This window comes from Haemaphysalis longicornis, unplaced genomic scaffold, assembly GCF_048455015.1.
Source record: "Haemaphysalis longicornis isolate Haplotype H1 unplaced genomic scaffold, Haemaphysalis longicornis Haplotype H1 scaffold_1, whole genome shotgun sequence".
NCBI classification, from domain to species: Eukaryota; Metazoa; Arthropoda; class Arachnida; order Ixodida; family Ixodidae; genus Haemaphysalis; species Haemaphysalis longicornis.
This window is the reverse complement of record NW_027526203.1, coordinates 255745683-255764832: the sequence shown is the minus strand read 5'-3', so window position 1 is coordinate 255764832 and position 19150 is coordinate 255745683. Positions and strand designations below refer to the sequence as shown.

General features: G+C 48.0%; 1 long non-coding RNA gene across 1 annotated transcript in view; it reads left to right on the top strand.

Moving 5' to 3' along the window:
- Nucleotides 1-3999: 3999 nt before the first annotated feature.
- LOC144169302 (uncharacterized) overlaps nt 4000-19150 on the top strand; it is a 28947-nt gene continuing 13796 nt past the window's right edge. Inside the window, exon 1 of the long non-coding RNA XR_013322420.1 lies at nt 4000-4132. This is a non-coding gene — a long non-coding RNA (uncharacterized LOC144169302). The remainder of the gene's footprint in view (nt 4133-19150) is intronic.

The window sequence follows — 19150 nt, the reverse complement described above, 5'->3', positions numbered from 1 at the left end:
AAATAGATGCGGGCTCGGTGGTTGATTGATTGATTGATTATGAGGTTTAACGCGCCGACACAACGCAGGCGATGAGGCGCACCGTAGTGGAGTGCTCCGTATTAATTTTGACCACCCGGGAACCTTTAACGTGCGCCGAAATCTCGAACACATGGGCGTTTTCGCTTTTCGCCTCCATCAGAAAAGCGGCCGCCGCGGCCGGGAATGGAACCCGCGTCCTTGGGCTCAGCAGCACAAAGCGTTCTCTACTGAGCTGCCGCGGCGGGTGGGGTGGACTTATGCTGCCCTCTCTCGGTTATCTGGACAGATGAGACGTTGTTATCTCGTTCTACCACTCCGTTGATCTGCATAGCGGCAACGACCACTTCAGCTACGGGCTCATGAACGCCTGATCTTGACAGCGCTCGCACTATGCCTTCTCCACGGAGTAAGCTGATCGGGCATGCTCGAGAAAGATACGTATCTTCTGGAAAAGTCGTAGCGAAACAGCTGCCTTGGAGAGCAGTACACCAAAAGGGACTCCGATGCTAATTTAGCAATCAGCAGGCGCACACGTCCAACTTCTATTCGCCCCCAGTCTGGGATCGAACACAGTCGGCCCCTGGCGGCAGTGGGACGAACCCTTCTGGTGTGGATCCCGCTTCCGCGTTATCTGCTCGTTCACGCTGCGCACGACGCAGGACGCGTGGCGCGCACGATAAAAAAATGAATATGTGTACTTCTGTTGCACTAAGCAATTGCATGGTTTCCGGATTTCATCGATGGACGCAATAACTAGCGTCCGTTGAGGGATAACACGCTAGTTCAGTTCCACAAAACATCGTCCCGTGGTCATCACTTGAGGGTGACACATGTTGGAAACATTTTTTAGACGGTTTACACTTTTTTAAACTGATGGGTGCAGTCGTCTGCCGTCTTGGGAACGTCAAAGGGTGCTTGATGAAGGTGGCTTGGTGGTTATTGAAAGGACAAAAGTTACTTACATGAAACGGGCTAGAGGCGACCAGACCCGCGCGTATACCCGTGAATTTGCCACAATATGGCTTATTAAAAATACGCTAAGTCTTTTTAGAAAGAAGAAACAAGCAAAAACAATTATTTTGCAAGCTTTCGCCCATACATTATGAACGGGCGGGGGACATTTGGCGCATGCTAAGGAGAATGGGTCAGATAATTCTCCGCGTTCCATTTCAAAAATAAATACTATTTTTGTGAAGCCGTTGCTGATCGTGTGTGGCATCCTTGCTAATTTTTATGAATGCTTTAAAGTATGCTTTTGTGGATGTGCCAGTGTATTCCAGGCGGAGTTTGCGTCTGTCTTTGCCCTTCGTGTCTGGGATCCCTGGTTTCCACCGCTCCTCACCGAAGAAGTTGTCCCAGAGTGATTACTATGTGTTGCAAATTCAGACAAAACCAAATTTACTAGAGATGCAAAACAATGAAACTGAAAAACAACAGCGTAGCCCGCGCCCTACGCTGTTGATCTGAACAAATTATGTCAACATTATGGACATTATTTACGAAATTGCCTGCCAGAAACGTTTAGTAGCGCCTAATTCGCGATAACGAGTCCAGATGTGGCTTCATCGTGTTCCGCCCGCGCAGTGTGGCGCGATGTCCATTCATTCTAGCTCCCGCCCGGTAATTGGAACTCTGCTTAATTCTTACACTTTTATGGTCCCCTTCGAGTTCGAATTAACGACCTTTTACGGTATTGCCTTCCGGTCGCAAAAAAAGCATATCACCAGCTCTTATGAAAGATGTTGGGGCACTGAAGTGTTGTTAGGCTTCCAGGCCATCCCACAAATACAATTATGCGTCATGTTAGCAATGAAAGCGACCGAAACTACTGTCGGCTACCGAGTTCCCGATACTTGGGCTTTCTGATTTATCCATATTTTTGTTTTTATTTAGTGTTCCAAGTCATACTCGGGAAAGAGCTTGCTACAAGCCACGGCATATAGATTCCGAGTCATTATTTCGGCTGTTCAGTGATTCCCAATGTGTCGCTGCTTTTTTGAAGTAGAAATGCAAGCTTATGCCGCATCCATGCAATGAAAAACTTTGAATAACCGAACTACAGTGTACCACTCTTGCATGCAAGTATCATGCGCCCATACGAAGCGAAATAGACACGGCGCGGGTCCACAGCGTGCACTCGCTTTCCACCGCTAACCGAGCATCCACAATATATCCGCGCGACGCTGTCGCCACCTATAGGCCGATCTCGCGGAGAATCGCCTGCTTCACCCACAGGAAGTTCGCCGCGAGATCGGCCTATGAAGAACCCCGTGACCTAATGTGGCTTGACGTTGGAACGGTGGCCCATATCTACTGCCACTGCTGAATCGTGAAGTAGTCGACATGGTTTGCCGTTGACAACAAGAGCGAATACGTAAGGCTCCAGACGCTGCATGCGGTCCTTACTCTTGTCTAAACCGTAAAAAACAAGGTTATCTTTTTTGCGACTCGCAGGAGAATTCGCTGTCTCCCCACATAGTTAAGACAAGCACCAAGTGCTTCACCTTTCCCGCTAACCGGCGGTAACACTGTTCAAGTACAAAGCCCTTAACCACATTTCATGCTACCGAAAGCCCTCCCTTCCTTAACCCACTTTTCTATGGTAGCCATCTCCGAACTCCAAGTGTAATTCTTCTTTAGTTTTCCCGGTTTCACCAAACTTCTGGAGAGGGAGGGAGAAGGAAAGAACAGACTTTATTGTCATCCCCTTTAAAGACGAATGCACCCGTCGTATACATGTCCGGTGTCTTCGTCCCATCAGACGGCGGTAAGGAACCCATGGTCTCTGGCGGCGTCCTCTGCCAGTTGAATGACAGCAGCTTGTATCTCGGGAAGAGAAGCTGAGCAATGCGACCTCCCACTGCTCATTACCTCTTGTGTGTCCCAGCTATCATGCACCAAGATTTAAAAAAAGAGTAAAGGCGTAACTCGAAGAAAACCTAGGGCATAACGTTTGCAGTGCTACGAATTTAATTATCTAACTCGAGAAATACTGTCCTAATCACGAAAGTGTCAATGAGGCACTTGTAGGTAACCACGAGGGGCATTTAACTGTGGTATTTTCAGCGATGAACTAATTGCGTACACATTTATTCTGACTGATAAAGGAAACCCGCGAAATATGAAAAATACCACGTGACGGCGCCTCCGCGCGCACCGTAAAGCAACGCCCTCCAACAGGCTGACTCAATAGCCAGAATGAAATAGACAAAAGAAAGAAAGAAGAAATCGCAACCGAGTTTGTTCCTTATCTGCACACGCGTCCCGCGAATCTTGCTGCTGCTGCTCCTTCCATGCATGCTATTATCAAGGTGATGCGCTGTCTCTTCGGGCGGGTAACACGCGAAGCAGTTGCTTTCAATCAGCTTTGTTTGGGGACGCTGCTTTACAATGCACGCGTAAGCGTCGTCACGTGGTATTTTTCATATTTCGCGGGTTTCCTTTATCAGTCAGAATAAATGAGTACGCAATTAGTTCGTCGCTGAAAATAGCGCAGTTAGATGCCCCTCGTAGTTACCTACAAGTGCCTCATCGACACTTTAGTGATAAGGCCAGTATTTCTCGAGTTAGATAATTAATTACAATTAATTAATTAAGTCTCATTAACGAAAAAAACTCTCCGCTTCTTCACAGTACTGCAAACATTATGCACTAGGTTTTCTTCGAGTTACGCTATTTCTCTTTTTTTAAATCTTGGTGCATGATAGCTGGGACACCCTGTATAGGCCTTGTTCAAAGGCCTGGGGTTTATTCGGGCATTACCAGACCACGTGTTGTAGTGTGAGCGCTGCAATGTTTCACCACTTGCTTCTGTCCGTGGGCCTATTGGGATAGCTGCGTTGACTCAGTGCGGGGTGAGTGAACGTATTTGAAGGCAACCTGCACGGCTCAAATGTGTGTCATTTTTTTAGTGCAGTGTGGGCAGAACGAAATTTCAGTTTGCTCAGCCTGTATTGCAGGGTTATTTCTTGGTAAGTTGTCAATCTATCCCCCACCCCGCCACAGAGGGCACGTTGTCGCAGTCGAAGTCAGCCTGGTTCGTGTATCCTCGGGCTGCTTCATGTGCCATGTCGTTCCCCGGGAGAGACGAGTGAGCTGGCGTCCATACCAGGTGGGTGTGCCTTGAAACTGGGGACGCGCTGTTCGTAAGGATTTTGGTGGCTGTGGTGGATATCCTAACGCGCGCATAGTTGTGCAGGGGGGCCTTTGATTCCGCGCTCTTCACCAGTTTCTGAGTTGGACGTAGGGATTGAGCAGGATGAGGTTGCATTTCCCTGCTGATCTACCACCACGGCCACTACCACACGTTGGCCAGGATAATCCGCTGTGTAGGCGTAGCATACCAGTGGGTTTAAGCTGTTCTGTTTGGGGAGCGCCTTAGCGCGTGCAATCCGTCGGTCTTGATGGTACTGCGAATGCACGTTCCTAGGAAGCGGGGCCACGCTGATTTTGGCTCGTAGGTCCACTTCAATGGTGTCTGTGCAGCGACTCCAGAATGGACCACCCAGTTGGGCTGCCAGCCAGCATGTTGTATTGGGGAATGTGTTGGGATTCTAAAAGTTCATCGAACGTATTGTAAATGCCCCTCTCCAGTAATTTTTCTGTGGAGGCAGCGATAGGAATGTCTACAGCCGCGTTAGTGGCTTTCATATATTTCGTTCTGTTTTGTCTTTCTCTGCTTCCTTGAGTTTCAGGTACGCAGTAATGCAGGGTATTTTGCGGATGATAAAGGCTTGAACTAACCGGAGGAAATTCTGTTCCTTGAGGGCATGGTGTTTATTGGCTATACTAGCGCCGAGTCTCAATTTGCACAGCTGTGTTGTGCAGGGCCGGTATGGTAACCGTATTGGTTCCTTACTCATGTATTCTCAGCCCCAGAATTCGTATGCAGACAGTTCTGGGTATTGGGCTGCCCTTCAGCAGCATTTATATGTTAGGATCATGTTTTTGTCTCCTGCCGGACCTAGCTGGATTGTAGAAGGGGATCGGATTTTTGTGGTGAACATCCGAGGCCTCTTTGGGTTACGTATTCTTTTACCGTGTCAGCGGCTGCTTGCAAGCGTTCTTGTATATCTCCATCGCTGCCTCCCATGGTCCACATCGGAATGTCATCAGAATAAATTATGTCTCTTAAATACCGAATTTATCGTAGTAAAATAGGTAGATTAACCATCGCCACATTAAAGGCCAGCTGCACTCAAATTTCACCCTGGCTAAATGCCTTCGGAATGTGTAGTAGGTACCATGAGAACTACGGCGACGCGACCGGTAGCTCAGTGCAATGCGGGGTTATTCAGTTTCAGGCACTCAAAATAATGCACTTGCAGACGACAAAGCACCTGACGGCGTGTCGCGCAAACAGCCATTTAGCGGAAGTGACATGCCCGCCGTCCAGGCCGATCGGCCTGCCTCGCAGCGGGAGAATCCAGGAAACTCGTATTTCGCGCGTACGCCTGGCTTTCATGGCTCCGAAGAGGCTTCCTTTGTTAACCGTGCGGTTCTCCCCTTTTCGAGTGTCGTCGCGACATCATGCCTACGCGGTGTGCTGCTGTCGGAGCGCACGAATAGTGTCGTGCTTGCGGGACAAGCGCCCACTTTTCCGCGGGCCTCCCACACCCCCGCACGCGCGCGCTCACACTCTCCTCCTGGCTGGCCGAGCCGGCCGCGTCGGCCGGTCTGCACAGCTCGCGCCATCAGGCCAGGCCGCCTGGCCGCTCGCGCCGATGGCTGATACGTCACTTCCGCCTGGCCGTAATGGCAGCGTTTGGCCAGTTTCGTTTTCAAAAATGTCGATTTTTGCTGGTCGCTTGCGGCGTAATTACGCACATTTTAGGCGTCATACTTCGTACATCGCGGTCTTTTTAGTCATACTATACAGGAACAGTGATTTCGCACGGTCGAAATTTTGAGTGCAATTGGCCATTAACAACAAAGGGCGTTAGGACCAAGCCCTGTGGTTTTCCACGGCTGCCCAAAGATATGGGGTCCGACTGGAAGCATGGTACGGTTAGTTGTGTGGTTCGCTGAGCTACATAATCCACAATCTAGTTATACACCTTCTTGCCCACGTGGAGGTCACTCAAATTGTGGAGAATAGCGTCAAGTTGCAGGCCATCAAAAGCTTTGGTGAGATATAAATTCAACATTGCTCGACCTTCTAGTGGGGACACAGCGGAGTTATCGATGATCTGAGGCTGTAACTGGAGCATGATGTCTTGCGTTGATAGCGATGGCCTGATGCCCACCACGGTATGTGGAAAGAGTTGGTGTTCTTCCATGTACCAGTGCAGGCGGTTCAACACTACATGCTCGAGCAGTTTTCACAAACAGAGGTCAATGAAACGGGCGTAAGGTTTTTAAGCTTCAGTTGCTTTCTGAGCTAGGGAATAAACGCACTCAGACTGCTTTTCAACGTAGGAGGAAGACGGCTACTGTACCACACTTTGTTCATGTAATCTGTGAGGTCATGGATGACTCGTCCAGATTGGTAAGTAGCTTATTGGTGATGCCATCAGGACCTGGCGTAGAGCGAATGTTCAGTTTAGTAATGGCTTCACAGATTTCTGCTTTGATAATAGGTCTGTCCAGTTCCAGATTGGGGTTACCAACACATGGCTCTGCTGGCTTCTGAGGGGCTTCTTGCATGTAAAGCTACTGCGCTTTCTACAGTAAAGTGGACCCATTCCCTTGATGTGCGTGTACGATGGTCAGAAGTTTTCTACGCTGGGTTACCCGCCGTCCGTCCAGATTCAGAAGGTGGTGGATAGTGTGCCATGTTTTAGGCGAACTTCTAGAGAAATATCTCAGATGACAGCCTATTCGCCTTGAGATCGAACACAGTCGGCCCCTGGCGGCGGCGGGACGAACTGTTCTTAGTGTGGATGGCGCTCTCGCGTCGTCTGCTCGTCTGCTCGTTCACGTTGCGCGCGATGCAAGACGCGTGCTGCACACGATAAAACGACAGATATGTGTACTTGTTGGGCAGTAAACAATGACATAGTTACCTAGATCTGCTTGCGCATTTCCTCTAGAGACGCAATAATCAGAGGCCGTTGCGGGTTAATGCGCTGGTTTGTTTCCACGAAACATCTTCGCCGTGGTCACCGCTTGAGTGTGAAACGTGTTCTAAACATTGCTTCGACAGATTGCATTTTTCTTATTGATGAGTGTGGTCGTCTGCCGTTTCGGAAATGTCAAAGGGTTCTTTTTGAAGGTGGCGTTGTGGTTATTTAAAGGATAAAAGTTTAATACACGAAACGGTTAAGAAGCGACGATACCTGTGCATATCCGTCCATTTGCCACACCCTTGTAAAATTGCGCTGTGTCCTCACAGAAACAAGAAAAAAACAAAAACAATTACACTGAACACGACCCGTTCGCTATCGCCCATACATTAGCGGGGACATATTTTACGCCCGCAAGCGCCTGTGTGATCGAATTCTTCTCGTACCTTTTCGAAAATAAATACCATTTTTGGACAGTCGTTGCTTATACTGTGTGGCTAATTTTACATATTATTTAAAATACGTTTCTGTGGATGCGCAAGAGTATTTGGGGGGGGGGAGGGGGGGAGGGGGGCGGGATTTCTTAATTAAGCAGTTGTGAGTTAACGCCTGTCCATTGGCATTTCGTGTGTCATTTTTATATATTCCATTTTCAAATTCCGACATGAATCACCTTGTCCAGAAATGTGTTTCACTCGGCATAACCAAATGCCTAATAAGGTTACGTCTTAATTAAAGGAGCCATGAAGAGAAAATGCAAGTTGGTTTTATTCGAAAGATTTCGTGTTTTATAGTGCCCCCAGCGCTTGTCCGGATACAAACGGTGCTTTATTCACTGAGAAATTAAACAATTTAGGTTAAAATTTTGATTTTCCCGCTCAATCGTGCGTTTTCGTGGTCCCAAGTGACATCACTGGAACCGACCGCTCTGCAGCCTAGAGTACCTTCATTCACGCATCCGCCGTACAGGGTAGAGACACGTATACGCTGGCGCCGCCATTTTCGGTTGCTCGCTCGCCGCCGAAGCAAGTCATTGTGTCAAAACCGCGCTAAAATTATCGCCGCAACGCGGTTTACTGAAGAAGTTTGAATCATATTGTCTGTTTCGCGTTGCTAGGTCTCGTGGGAAACGAAAAGAATAACGCGTTGAGCCCGTTGGCCCAATTGCGGCGGCACGGGACCGTTCAAAGGTTGTCTCCACCCTGTACAGCGGTGTTGGTTTGTTCCCGCGTTTCTTTACGTTCCGTAACCTAGATGGCGCCACCATACCGTGGCAAGCGTTTGGTTTGTTTTTGCCCGCATTTAAACCTGGCTTGTTTTTGTTCTGGGAGAAAATATTCGTTCCCTGAAACAGTGCTCGCTCGACAAATGGGGTCACGTAAGACACCGTTGCTTGCGTCAATCGGTCAGTGTCGTCTGAGACAACCCCAAGCCCCGTAGTGCTGTGCAGCTAAACCAAGCATGCTGTGCGCAGTACGAACAGCAGAACGCATCAGTACTTCTATGTTTACATGTGCTTTCGTAACTTCCACTGTTTGTCCCATCATTCTTATTGCTTTGTAAAGAATGTGCCCTAAATTTAAGCGCAAATCGCTCGTTCGTCTAGTTTGTAAGTTCTACCAAATTTGCGTCTGCTTCTGCCAGCCTCCGCCAATCGCAGAGCTTAGCTCATGTGACGACATAGGTTCTGTTGCGGGAAATGAGCTGGTGGGTCGCATGACCATTCCCGTTTTTCCTAATTATGTAGCTTATTTGAGCGAAGTTTACGTTAAAAGTGGTGTCAGTATGATTCTAACGAGATAATCTTTTGAATGAACCAAACTTGTGTTTTCTCTTCATGGCCCCCTTAACCTCTTAAGGTGGACCTAAGTTTAAATAAGGAGGAAAAACTGCGTAATATATATAAAAATGTACGTTGTTGCCCACATGTGTGGAGGGTGTGTGCCATGACTCGCTGGATTTTTTTTATGTTTCCCATAATGCTCGCTTTCAATGCAATTTTTTAAAAAAAGGCGATCGACAATTCCTGGACAATCTCGGGCCAAAAGGGGGGTCAAATCAGTTTTGAAAATACTGGCGTCTACTTGAAGTACCGCTTTTTCACCGCTACGGAACACGATGCCTAGCGTAGTTTCAATTGCAAGTAATACTGATAACCAACGTTTGGCTTTTCGCGTTACATGCGTTCTCTTCTCGCTGCGCTTGGAACGTTGGCAGAACCCCCCTCCCCCCCTCCACCAAAATGATGATGAATAAACTTTATTGGAGACCAGGTGCTGATGTTAAAAAAAAACGAAGGGCACAGAAAACTTTAACCAATCGTCAATGATTAAATGCCAAGACAAAAGCGAGGTTCAGTTGAAAACACGAAGTAGTTCCCGGACACCCGCTGCGCTTTTTCGTAACGAGCAATAAAAAGGCACGTTTTACTAAATCTGCAACAGGACAATTTCATTTGCCATCTTAGGTCCGTAAGCGACATTACGCAAGAATGCAAACACATCTCGCTGTTCTAGGCACCTGTTAAATTTTAAAAGGAAAGCAAATAATCAACAAAGCAGCCGTAACAGAAAGTCAGTGCTGACTGTGAGGTCCCAGAAGCTTGGTTTAAACACTGTAAACCTGCTTGTCACTTTGCAAGTCGAGCTAAACATGAGATTTTGGCTGCAATGCGCGCGTTAGCAATTTAATTCGCAAGTTCAGTTGCGACAAAAGCCTTAAATAAGTGATCCGACACCGTTATTCATCAAACCTCCCTTCAGAGTCACTAAAATCTCATTTAACTAAATCTGCACGCAAACGACCTGTTCGAACGGTTACATTTATATCTCTGCGCCCGTTAAAATTCAGTAATTTTATGTTGTCTTTCGAACACACAAAAATATTGTAAGCTTTAGAAAAAATGTCGGGACAGTTAAGTGGTGTTACCATTTTAGGGCATCCCACAAATGCAAGAATGCGTCATGCTACCAGTGAAAGCAATTGCACTGCGGTTGTAAACTGAATTACAGAGATCGAGGCTGCCTGATTTGTTTCTATTTATGATTTTATTGAAGGCTCAAAGCCATAGTCTGGAAAGATCGAGCATGCCACGAGCCACAGCGTACAAGTTCATTGTCATTATTGCGGCCGTTCTGAGATTTCCGATGGGTCGCCACTTTTTTGGCGTTAATGAAAACTTATTTCTGCTTCCATGCAATACATTGAACGTTGAGGAACCGAACTACAGCATACCACTCTTGTCTGCACCTTTCGGGCACACATAAGGCGCGAGAAAGGCACGAAACGCGCCCACAGTGTGCATTCTCCCGGGCCGCTCAGCGGAGCATCCACACTAGGAGCGCGACGCTGCCGCCACCTACATGCCGATCTAGCGGCGAATATTTGTGGAGAAGACTACATTTGTCCCTCTCGAAATCTTGCGTCACCTCTCTTGGCAAGCTGGCCATCAAGGCGGACGCCTCACTGGCAAAAGCATTAGCAAGCGCTGCGACCACGTTTCGCGGGGAAACTGCGCCTTCCCGCACATACGGTCGATATTTTCTATAAAAGGCTTTTGCTACCTTACAGGGGTCAGTCATTAATAGGGTAATTCTCTAAGTCGCCGCAGACTGCATACTGCTGTTGCTCTGAATCTCAGTGCTTGACATCTCGAGCTCGAGGCGTTTCAGCTGGATTTCCTGCTCTCGCTTTCTTTCCTACCGCCGAATTCTTTCTCTCTCTCCAGTTGATGTTCCCGAGTGGGTGACGATTCGGGCTCCAGCCTTTCGGGCCCGACTTTTCTCGTTCGAGTGGAATTTCGTGCTCGCACTTATTTTCCTCCCGTTGGAGGATATCTCGCTCATGTTCTCGTCGTCTTTCCTCCTGCTGAAAGACGACGAGCGAGCTTTTTTTGCTCGCTGTCAGCTTCTAGAGCCTGCCGTAACGGTCTCCCTTTCATTGCTAAGCTAAATGCATTCCGACAGCACGTCATCGTCAGCCCAACACTAAGAATGGTTTCTATCAGCTTCCTTATCCCATCCTTTGGCTTCCTTATCGCATCCAAAATGCCCAACGCAACTGTTGTGCAAGCTCCAACAATTGCAATTTTTTCAACGTTGCTTATTCGTGGCTGTCTGAAGTGCTGCTTTCCCACAAAAACTAAATAGTCTTCTGCGAATAACCCACATGACAAGGATATTCTGTAGGAGCTAATGCCCTGCGGTCTAGTAGAACTCAGTGAAGCAAAGTCCAGCAGTCACCATTGACCACCGTGAATTCTGCGCTGTTCCAGTCTGCCTTGAAATGCGTAAAGTTGGATCAGCACCGCTGGCACCTGTTGCTACAAGACGACGGCGTTTTTGTAGGGTCCCCGTACCGTTGACTCCATTCCAACGATGAAGAGCCAAAGGTCAAACTTAACTGTTTAATGTATGACGAGTACACAGAGACGCTACAGTTTAGTACACTAATGTGGTTAAAACATAATATCTCGAACGGGCACAGAAACGTTCCACATGCCTAAGGACTCACTGCTCTCACCGAGAGAGAGAGAGGGAGAGCGCCTGTTTATATTCTCCAATGCAATGGTCAAAAGAGAGAGAGAGAGAATAAACGTTTATTTAAATCAACAGGGGGGATTGTGCTGAAGCTTGAAGGAGGCGTCCTCAGTCCAGGATGCCTTGAGCACGGGCAGCATCGATCGACAGCCCTTAGAGCCAGCCGAAGCTGGTCGTCCAGGCTGGTGCTCGCCAAGGCGCTCTCCCAAAGCTCGACAGTGGAAAGTTGCAGGTTGGGAGGAACCGGTGGAGATTGGTCACATCCTCCGACCATATGGCGTAGCGTTCCGGGTTCTACGCAAAATCGGCAAAGCGGGGAGTTCTGTCGGTCGAAAAGGTGAAGCCGGATAGGATGGGGGAATGTATTAGTCTGGAGAGCACGTAAATGACGTTCGTGCTCTCGGGGTAGAGATTTGTGTGAGGGAGCAAGTGTCTGACGCGACAGCCTGTAGTGCTGCGTGATCTCGGCGTAAGAGGTCAAGGGCTGGATGCGCTCGGGTTCGGCAACGCTGCTCTCGGCGCCCGCTCGGTGGGTCAATTCTCGAGCGATGGCGTCCGCCGCCCCGTTTCCAGGGATACCGTGATGTGCGGGAGCCCATACAATCCTGATTAGCCTTTTCAGGGGCTGCTGCTGAATGATGCGTAGAGTTGTTGTGTGAAGACGTCCCCTAGCGACATTTCGACAAGCCTGCTGCGAGTCGGTGACAATGACCGCTGCATTAGTTTGTACGACGGCGAGGGCAATTGCTACTTCCTCTGCTTGTATAGTATTGTCGCCGGCAAGCGAGAGGCTGCAACGGGGCTTGTTTTCGACGACTACGGTGGAAACCGCCGCGGACCTACCCGGATAAGACGCCGCGTCCGTATACGTTGTTGTTGGTTGATTGCCATAGATCTTGTATATGGCTTTTGCTCTGGCTTCCCTCTTGTCGACGTGGTACACGGGGTGCGTATTACGGGGCAGGGGGTTTACCGTGATGTTTTTACGGACTTCGTGCGGTAGGTTTCCCGTCAGTGCAGGCGGATGGTCGAGTGGAGCCGAGAGCCTCAGGCGTGAGAGGATCGCCCTCCCCGCTTCCGTTACCCCCAGCCTCGCTCTTCGGTTGGTTAGATGAGCCTCAATTAGCTCCTTGGCAGTGTTGTGAATGCCGAGCCGAAGAAGTCTTTCGGTGGAGGTGGAGACCGGAAGTCCGAGTGCTTGTTTATAGGCCTTGCGGAAACAAGCGACTAGAAGTTCGAAGCAGAAAACGCACAAGCAAACGCCCTCTTGCCGAGTCGTAGACGCGATGAGTCACACTGCGAACAGCTGGCGCGGAAAGCGGAAAAGGAAAAGGGGCGCTTGAAACACTTCAGATTAGTCACGAGTACTTGCGCCTGCTACCGTGACATTCATGTTGAAGGTACGAGTGTCGGGTCAGTGCGGGAGGGACTGCAGGACCAGGATATTTTGTGCAAGAGTTCTCTGAAAGCCAAACTTTCTTGGGGGCATGTCTTACTGCCATTTTTAGTTCGCCGTGGCGGCCGCTACAGGGACCCGTACTGGAAAAAGGTCCATGGTGCCTTGTGGTTTCACCAAAAAATTAAAGCGCAAATGATAGTCACCAAAAAATTAAAGTGCAAATGATAGCGTCACCTACGATATACTAATTTACCTGATTAGAATTTTTGGATAAAAAATTCTACCCCAAGCGCTCCTGATGTCGTCTGCCTTGTGCAGCCCGTAGAAAAAACAGTTATGTCCTCTGAATAGCGCTATATCAGCACAGCTGTACTCTGCAATGAGATGAGAGACACCACAAGGAAAACGCTTGGAATCGGGGTCTTTTTTTTTTTCGGAGGGTGATGGGAGGGTTAGCGGAAGGGGAGAGGGGGTGGAGGCTAGCACTGGCGTTTTCACTTGGCGAAAAAATTTACCGTACTATTAAACAACGCGCCCACACCCGGAATTTTGGTGTAGTTCGAGTACGAAATTCCACGAACCATTTGGGTCTGTTGACGTGTTTTGAAGGCAAAAGAACACTGAAGTGAATTTTCCAAAGTTCTGATTTTGTTTACATCGCATAGACTGGCTCAAATGAACACACTTTCATCGCTTGTTCGGTTGATAAAGCAGTATTCAGTTTATAAAACCTGAAAGAAGAAATAATACCATGTGACATTTGCAGTAGCCGCAACAACAGCAGTGATGCGCATACGGGATGCATGTGTGATTGGACGAGGTCCAAGATTAGAATGCAAACCAGTAAGGGTGTCGCTTCTGTGAAACAAAATGCTTGGAATCCGACGTTATCTTTGGCTGGGCATTCCTAATATCTCAGTACCGTGCTTCTGCCATTTTGTCGACTGTAAAATGCGTCAGATAAGACTGCCAGCAGCGCTTGAATTCGTAAAGGTCACTACCTGAGACATAAAGAGGGAATGAACGCTCTCCGCGTCACTGGAGACGCTCAAATGCGATGCGCTTTGCCCCCCCCTTTAAAGCTCCCCTGGTTCGTGCCTGTATCGTAAGAGGCGTGTTCGAACCAGGCCAGGGGTCGGCTAATTCGGACTTTTGCCCGAAAGCAGTCGGTGCTTATGGCAACTCCACGCCAACAAGAACTCGCCAGCATGTCAGTGTCAGAGTGCACGCGTTCGGCAAACTCGCTCGTGGAGCAATGAATGTTGCAGCGCAAAAATGGCGAATTCAGTATAGAAAGCATTGTCCAAAAACAAATAAATCAACGCAAACAAATTGGCGATGCTTGAACTAAGTCGCGCAAGCCTTGAACCACAGTGAAGCTGGAGGATTTCTTTCTATGTAAACACTAAAGGACATACCACCACGCATTGCATTAAGTTTGAAATTGTTGATTTACATATTCCGTTGTCACTTTTCACAGTAGTAGTAGTCATCGTCATATTCACATAATTCTTCGTTTTCCTCATGCATGACTGGTGGGCCCGGGTCGTTTTGTCCTCAGGCTTTCACATTTATACCAAAATGGAACGCGTCAGCACGCGCTAGAACCGGCAGCAACCGGTTTCGCGAACTGGGCGTCTGTAGCGACAGGTGTCTTGTGCTCCGTCCTTGACTCGCGGACGCACGTGAACGGATTTCTTGGTATGTTATTGGGAGCGTCACGCGCAAGCCTGGACGACGTCGGGCGCTCCTTGTGAGGCACGGGCTCACATGCGTGGTAAACAGCGTGAGTAACTATAACCGGGAGAGAGAGAGAGAGAGAGAGAAAAGCTTTTATTAAAAATATGCACGCAGGCCTGTTTAGTCCTCACATTCCAGAGAACCTCTGGTGACGTCTTCAAGCCGCTGCTTGATGTACGCCGCCAGTTGCCTTTGCTCTTCGGTGGTGCTCGTTGCGGTCAGCCATCCTTTGTTGAATGTGTTTGTAGTGTTGTGTATGGTTGTGCAGTTCCAGAGTATGTGATCTTGGTCGAGTATGACGTTAAGGTAGAGCAAGTAGGGGGTGGCGTGTCAGGATCTCCCCATATCTTGTGTAGTCTAGCTGGAGTGTCCAAGGTGTCTGTTTGAGCTTGTCTTATTAGGGTTGCTTGGTGTCTTGTAAGTGTGTCAGAGAGCTGTGGCAGTTCCCTCCTTCCCGTGGGGTAGTCCTTCAATTTAGGTGCTGTTGGGACCGTGAGCGTTTGATTTGGTTCGAAGTTGGCAGGAGCCCGGGCTGCGGCTTCTCGGGCCAGCTGATTAGCTTTTTCGTTGCCTGCCATTCCTTCGTGCCCAGGTATCCAGTACACTGTTACAGATCCCTTGATGCTGTTGTTGATGGCCGTAGCTATGGGTTGTGGCAGTTCCATGCTTAGCAGTTGGTGACAGGCGCTTTTTGAGTCAGTGTATATGTACGTGTGCTTCGTGGGGCTGGATATGTGATCAATGGCGGTGGCGATGGCGGTGAGTTCAGCCCAGATGGGTTTCATAAGGGGGATGCACTGCTGGTACTCCAATTTTCCTTTGAGGTCAGCATACGCTATGCTTGCTGCTGTGTCTGTTACTGCTGCATCTGTGTATACGTAGTTGTTGAATTGGTCCGCAGCTGTTCGTTTATCGAGGTATTTGGCTCGAATGCTCGTTCTGACCTTGTTTCGTTGGCAATGCACGTGTCTTGGTATGGGTGCAACTTTGAGTAGGTTGGCCGTGCGTTCCAGTCGTAAAATAGGCTGCTGGGGTGTGTACCCTAGACACTGAAGTATCTGTTGCCCTGGAACCGTTGCTTGGAGTCTGAGGTGTTGGTTGTACCTGTGGACAGCTACGATCTCCTCCAGCGTATTGTGCGTTCCTGTCTCAAGAAGTCGCTTGGTGCTGGCATTGATCTGAATGCCTAGCGCAATCTTCGTCGCCTCCCTAATGAGAGCGTTGATTCTTTCTTCCTGGGTTTTAGTGAAGTTGGTATACGCTGCATGGTACCTTATTAGTGAAATAAGAAGTGCATCCCGTAGTCGTAGGAGGTCGTGTTCCCTGAGTCCATTTTGTCTGTTCGTGATACTGCGCATCATGTTCAGGACTTGTTCTCCTTGCCGACGTATGTGCTGAGTTGTGGCATGGCCTCCCCCGTCGCTTTGAATGTAGTGTCCAAGTACCCTGATTAACTTTTTGCAAGGAATTGAGGCGTTTCCGTTTTTAATGACAATGGGTGGAGGCTTCCATCTTGGGTTATGTATGAGAAGAAGCTCCGACTTTTTCGGTGAGCACTGTAGTCCAATTTAGTCTGCTGCCTTACTGATGTTACCGACTGCCTGTTGTAACGTAGCCTGTATGTCGCCTGGTGAGCCTGTTTTAACCCACAATGTAATGTCATCGGCGTATATCATGTGTCCGATATTTCCAATTATTTGTAAGGCTCTGTGTATCCTGAGCATAGCAAGGTTGAAGAGTGTTGGTGAAAGTACGGCGCCCTGTGGGATTCCCTGTTGTGGGTGTTGCAACTGCTGTAATTTGATTTGTCCTAGGTGCAATGTGTACATTCGACCCTCGAGGAAACTTCTGAGATAATTGTACATGCGTTGCCCACAACCAGTCTTGGCTAAATCTTCTAGCATTGCATCATGTGCCACATTATCAAAAGCCTTCTTCAGGTCTATGGCCAGAATTGCTTTGAGCTGAGCTATGCTAACCTCCTTATATGTTTCATCGTATAATACAAGTAAGGCATCCTGCGTGGATAGGTGAGCTCTATATCCAATGATATTGTGTGGCAGAATGTTTTGTTGCTCTATGTGCTGCTGTAGCCTGTCCAGTACCATTCGTTCCATGATCTTTCCAGCATTCCTGGTCAGGGAGATGGGCCTAAGTTGCTGTATGGCGATGTCTTTTCACGGTTTTAGGATGAAGGTGACATTCGAACTCTTCCATTCACTTGGCACTGTGCCTAGTGCCCACGCCTCATTGATGGTTTCGAGCAGAAATTCCTGATCTGCTTCAGAAAGGTTCCTAATTTGGGCTGTTGTTAGTTGATCAGGCCCTGGAGCTTTATTTCTTCTCATTCTGTGAATGGCCCTTTGAAGTTCAAGCAACGTAAATGGTTCATCGATGTCATTCTTGGTGGGTCCTTCATACTCTTTGTAGGCAGGTTGTTGTCGTGCTGGGATGTACATGTTTTGTAAATCTTGCAGGAGTTGTGCGTGGTTGTCCTTGTACGTGTGCAGGAGCTGCAAGATCTTGTGGTTGTTCATGGTCTTGCTTTTGCTGGGCTCTATGAGTGCTCTGACAAGGTTCCAGGTGTGGGTGAGATTGAGGGTACCATTCCGTTTGTCACACGTCTCATGCCATTGTTATCGGCTGAGTTGGTCTGAGTACTCTTGTATCTCTTTGTTTATTCTGTCGATGCGTGCCTTCAGCCTACGGTTTGTTTTGTGCTTTTTCCATCGCCTTGTGAGTCCTAATCTTGCCTCCCAAAGGTGTAAAAGGTGGGTGTCAGCGCTTGGCTGATCCTCGTGTTGTTGCACGTACTTTGTGTGCTGTTTCTTGACTGTTTCTAGTTGTTGTGCCCATTCTGATACACTTCTTGCCTGAACAGTTTGCCGTTCCATGCGCATTTGATGCCAGTCTGTGATACCATGTTTGGTTTGCCTTTTTGCCACTCGAATGCCCACTTTTATTTGTACGATTGCGTGGTCACTTGTTAAAGTGTTATGCGTATTCGTCCACTTGGCCTGCAGAGGTCCCTTGCAGAAAGTAAGGTCTGGGTTGGTATCCCTTTCGACTGAGTTGCCTGTTCTTGTCGGTTCTGCGATGTCATTTAGGAAAGTAAATCTCGCTTCCTGCATGGAGTTGTACAGCTGTCGACCTTTTGGCGAGTCTCTTTTGTATCCCCAGGCTGTGTGTACAGCACTGAAGTCACTAGCTATAAGGTGCCACATTCTTTTCCCAGCTGCTGCTTTGATTGCTTGTTTGACATGATGCACTTTCCCCTTTGGTGGACTATATATGTTGGTAATGCTTGTTACGTAGGAGCAGTGTGTGTCCCTGCTCTGTTTCTTGTATTACATCGAGATGCAAGTCTTTTGTGACAAGGGTGGCAAATGTGTCATTGCTTTGATAGGTTATATACCCAGTAAGTTGTGGTTGCTTGCCTGGCTCTTGAAGTAAAATGATGTCCGGTCTGTCGTTTTGGGCTTGTATGTACTGGTGTAACGCTCCTTTCTTGTTCCGAAAACTTCGGCAGTTCCACTGCCATATTACAATTTATTTAAGCATGGTGGGCTTCCTTGTTCGCTGTGAGGCCTTGTAGATGCGTCTGGATTTGTGTTATTATGAGGGGAATCAGGATTTCGATAACTTTTTCTACAATCGCTGGGATGAGTGCTTCGATTTTCCTTTGTATTGCGTTTTCTATAGTCTGCTCTAATGCGGTTTGCTTTTGCCGCACACACTACGATCAGCAACAACAGCTCCGCTGTTAAAAAACATGCATAATTGGGGATTCGAACCTGTGAATTCCAAAACAATGCATGTAATCCAAACCATTCGGCCATAAGCCAGCGCTGTCAGGGTCGGAAATATAATGTACATATAGTATAACCTCTCTAGATTTTTATTTAGTTTTAGTATTCCAAGCAGCTTAGGTGACAATTTCGTATAACGCTCGTGAAGTAAGCATTCCCAAAGTTCCTACAGATATCTCATCTCTATAGCGACAGCATTCATTAGACAGAAAAACGATCGCAAAGGTGTGGGCGTGTTGCTGACCAGTGTGCTAGTCCAGCCAGCGCAAAAAGGACTTCCCGCGCCTTAGTAATGCACCCGTTGAATTGAATTCCTTAGAACCCATTTTAACTTCGCTGGCTCTTTTCCCGCCTTTATATGGCCTAATATTTTTCTACTATAGTACCAGTTAGCGAAGCGTCGTATGCGTGCATGTGTGGAGCTAGTTGGACTTAAAGGAGCCATGAAGAGAGAATACAACTTCGTTTAATTTGAACGAACTAGGATTCAGTATCTCACTCAGCTCCATTACAGCCACAAAAGATGTTTTTTAACGAAAAAAAAAAGCAAGAAGTATTTAAAAACTTTCAAAATTTGCGCCACAGTGACGTGTTATGAGCAAGAATGACGTCACACGGGCCAACAATAAAACATAATTT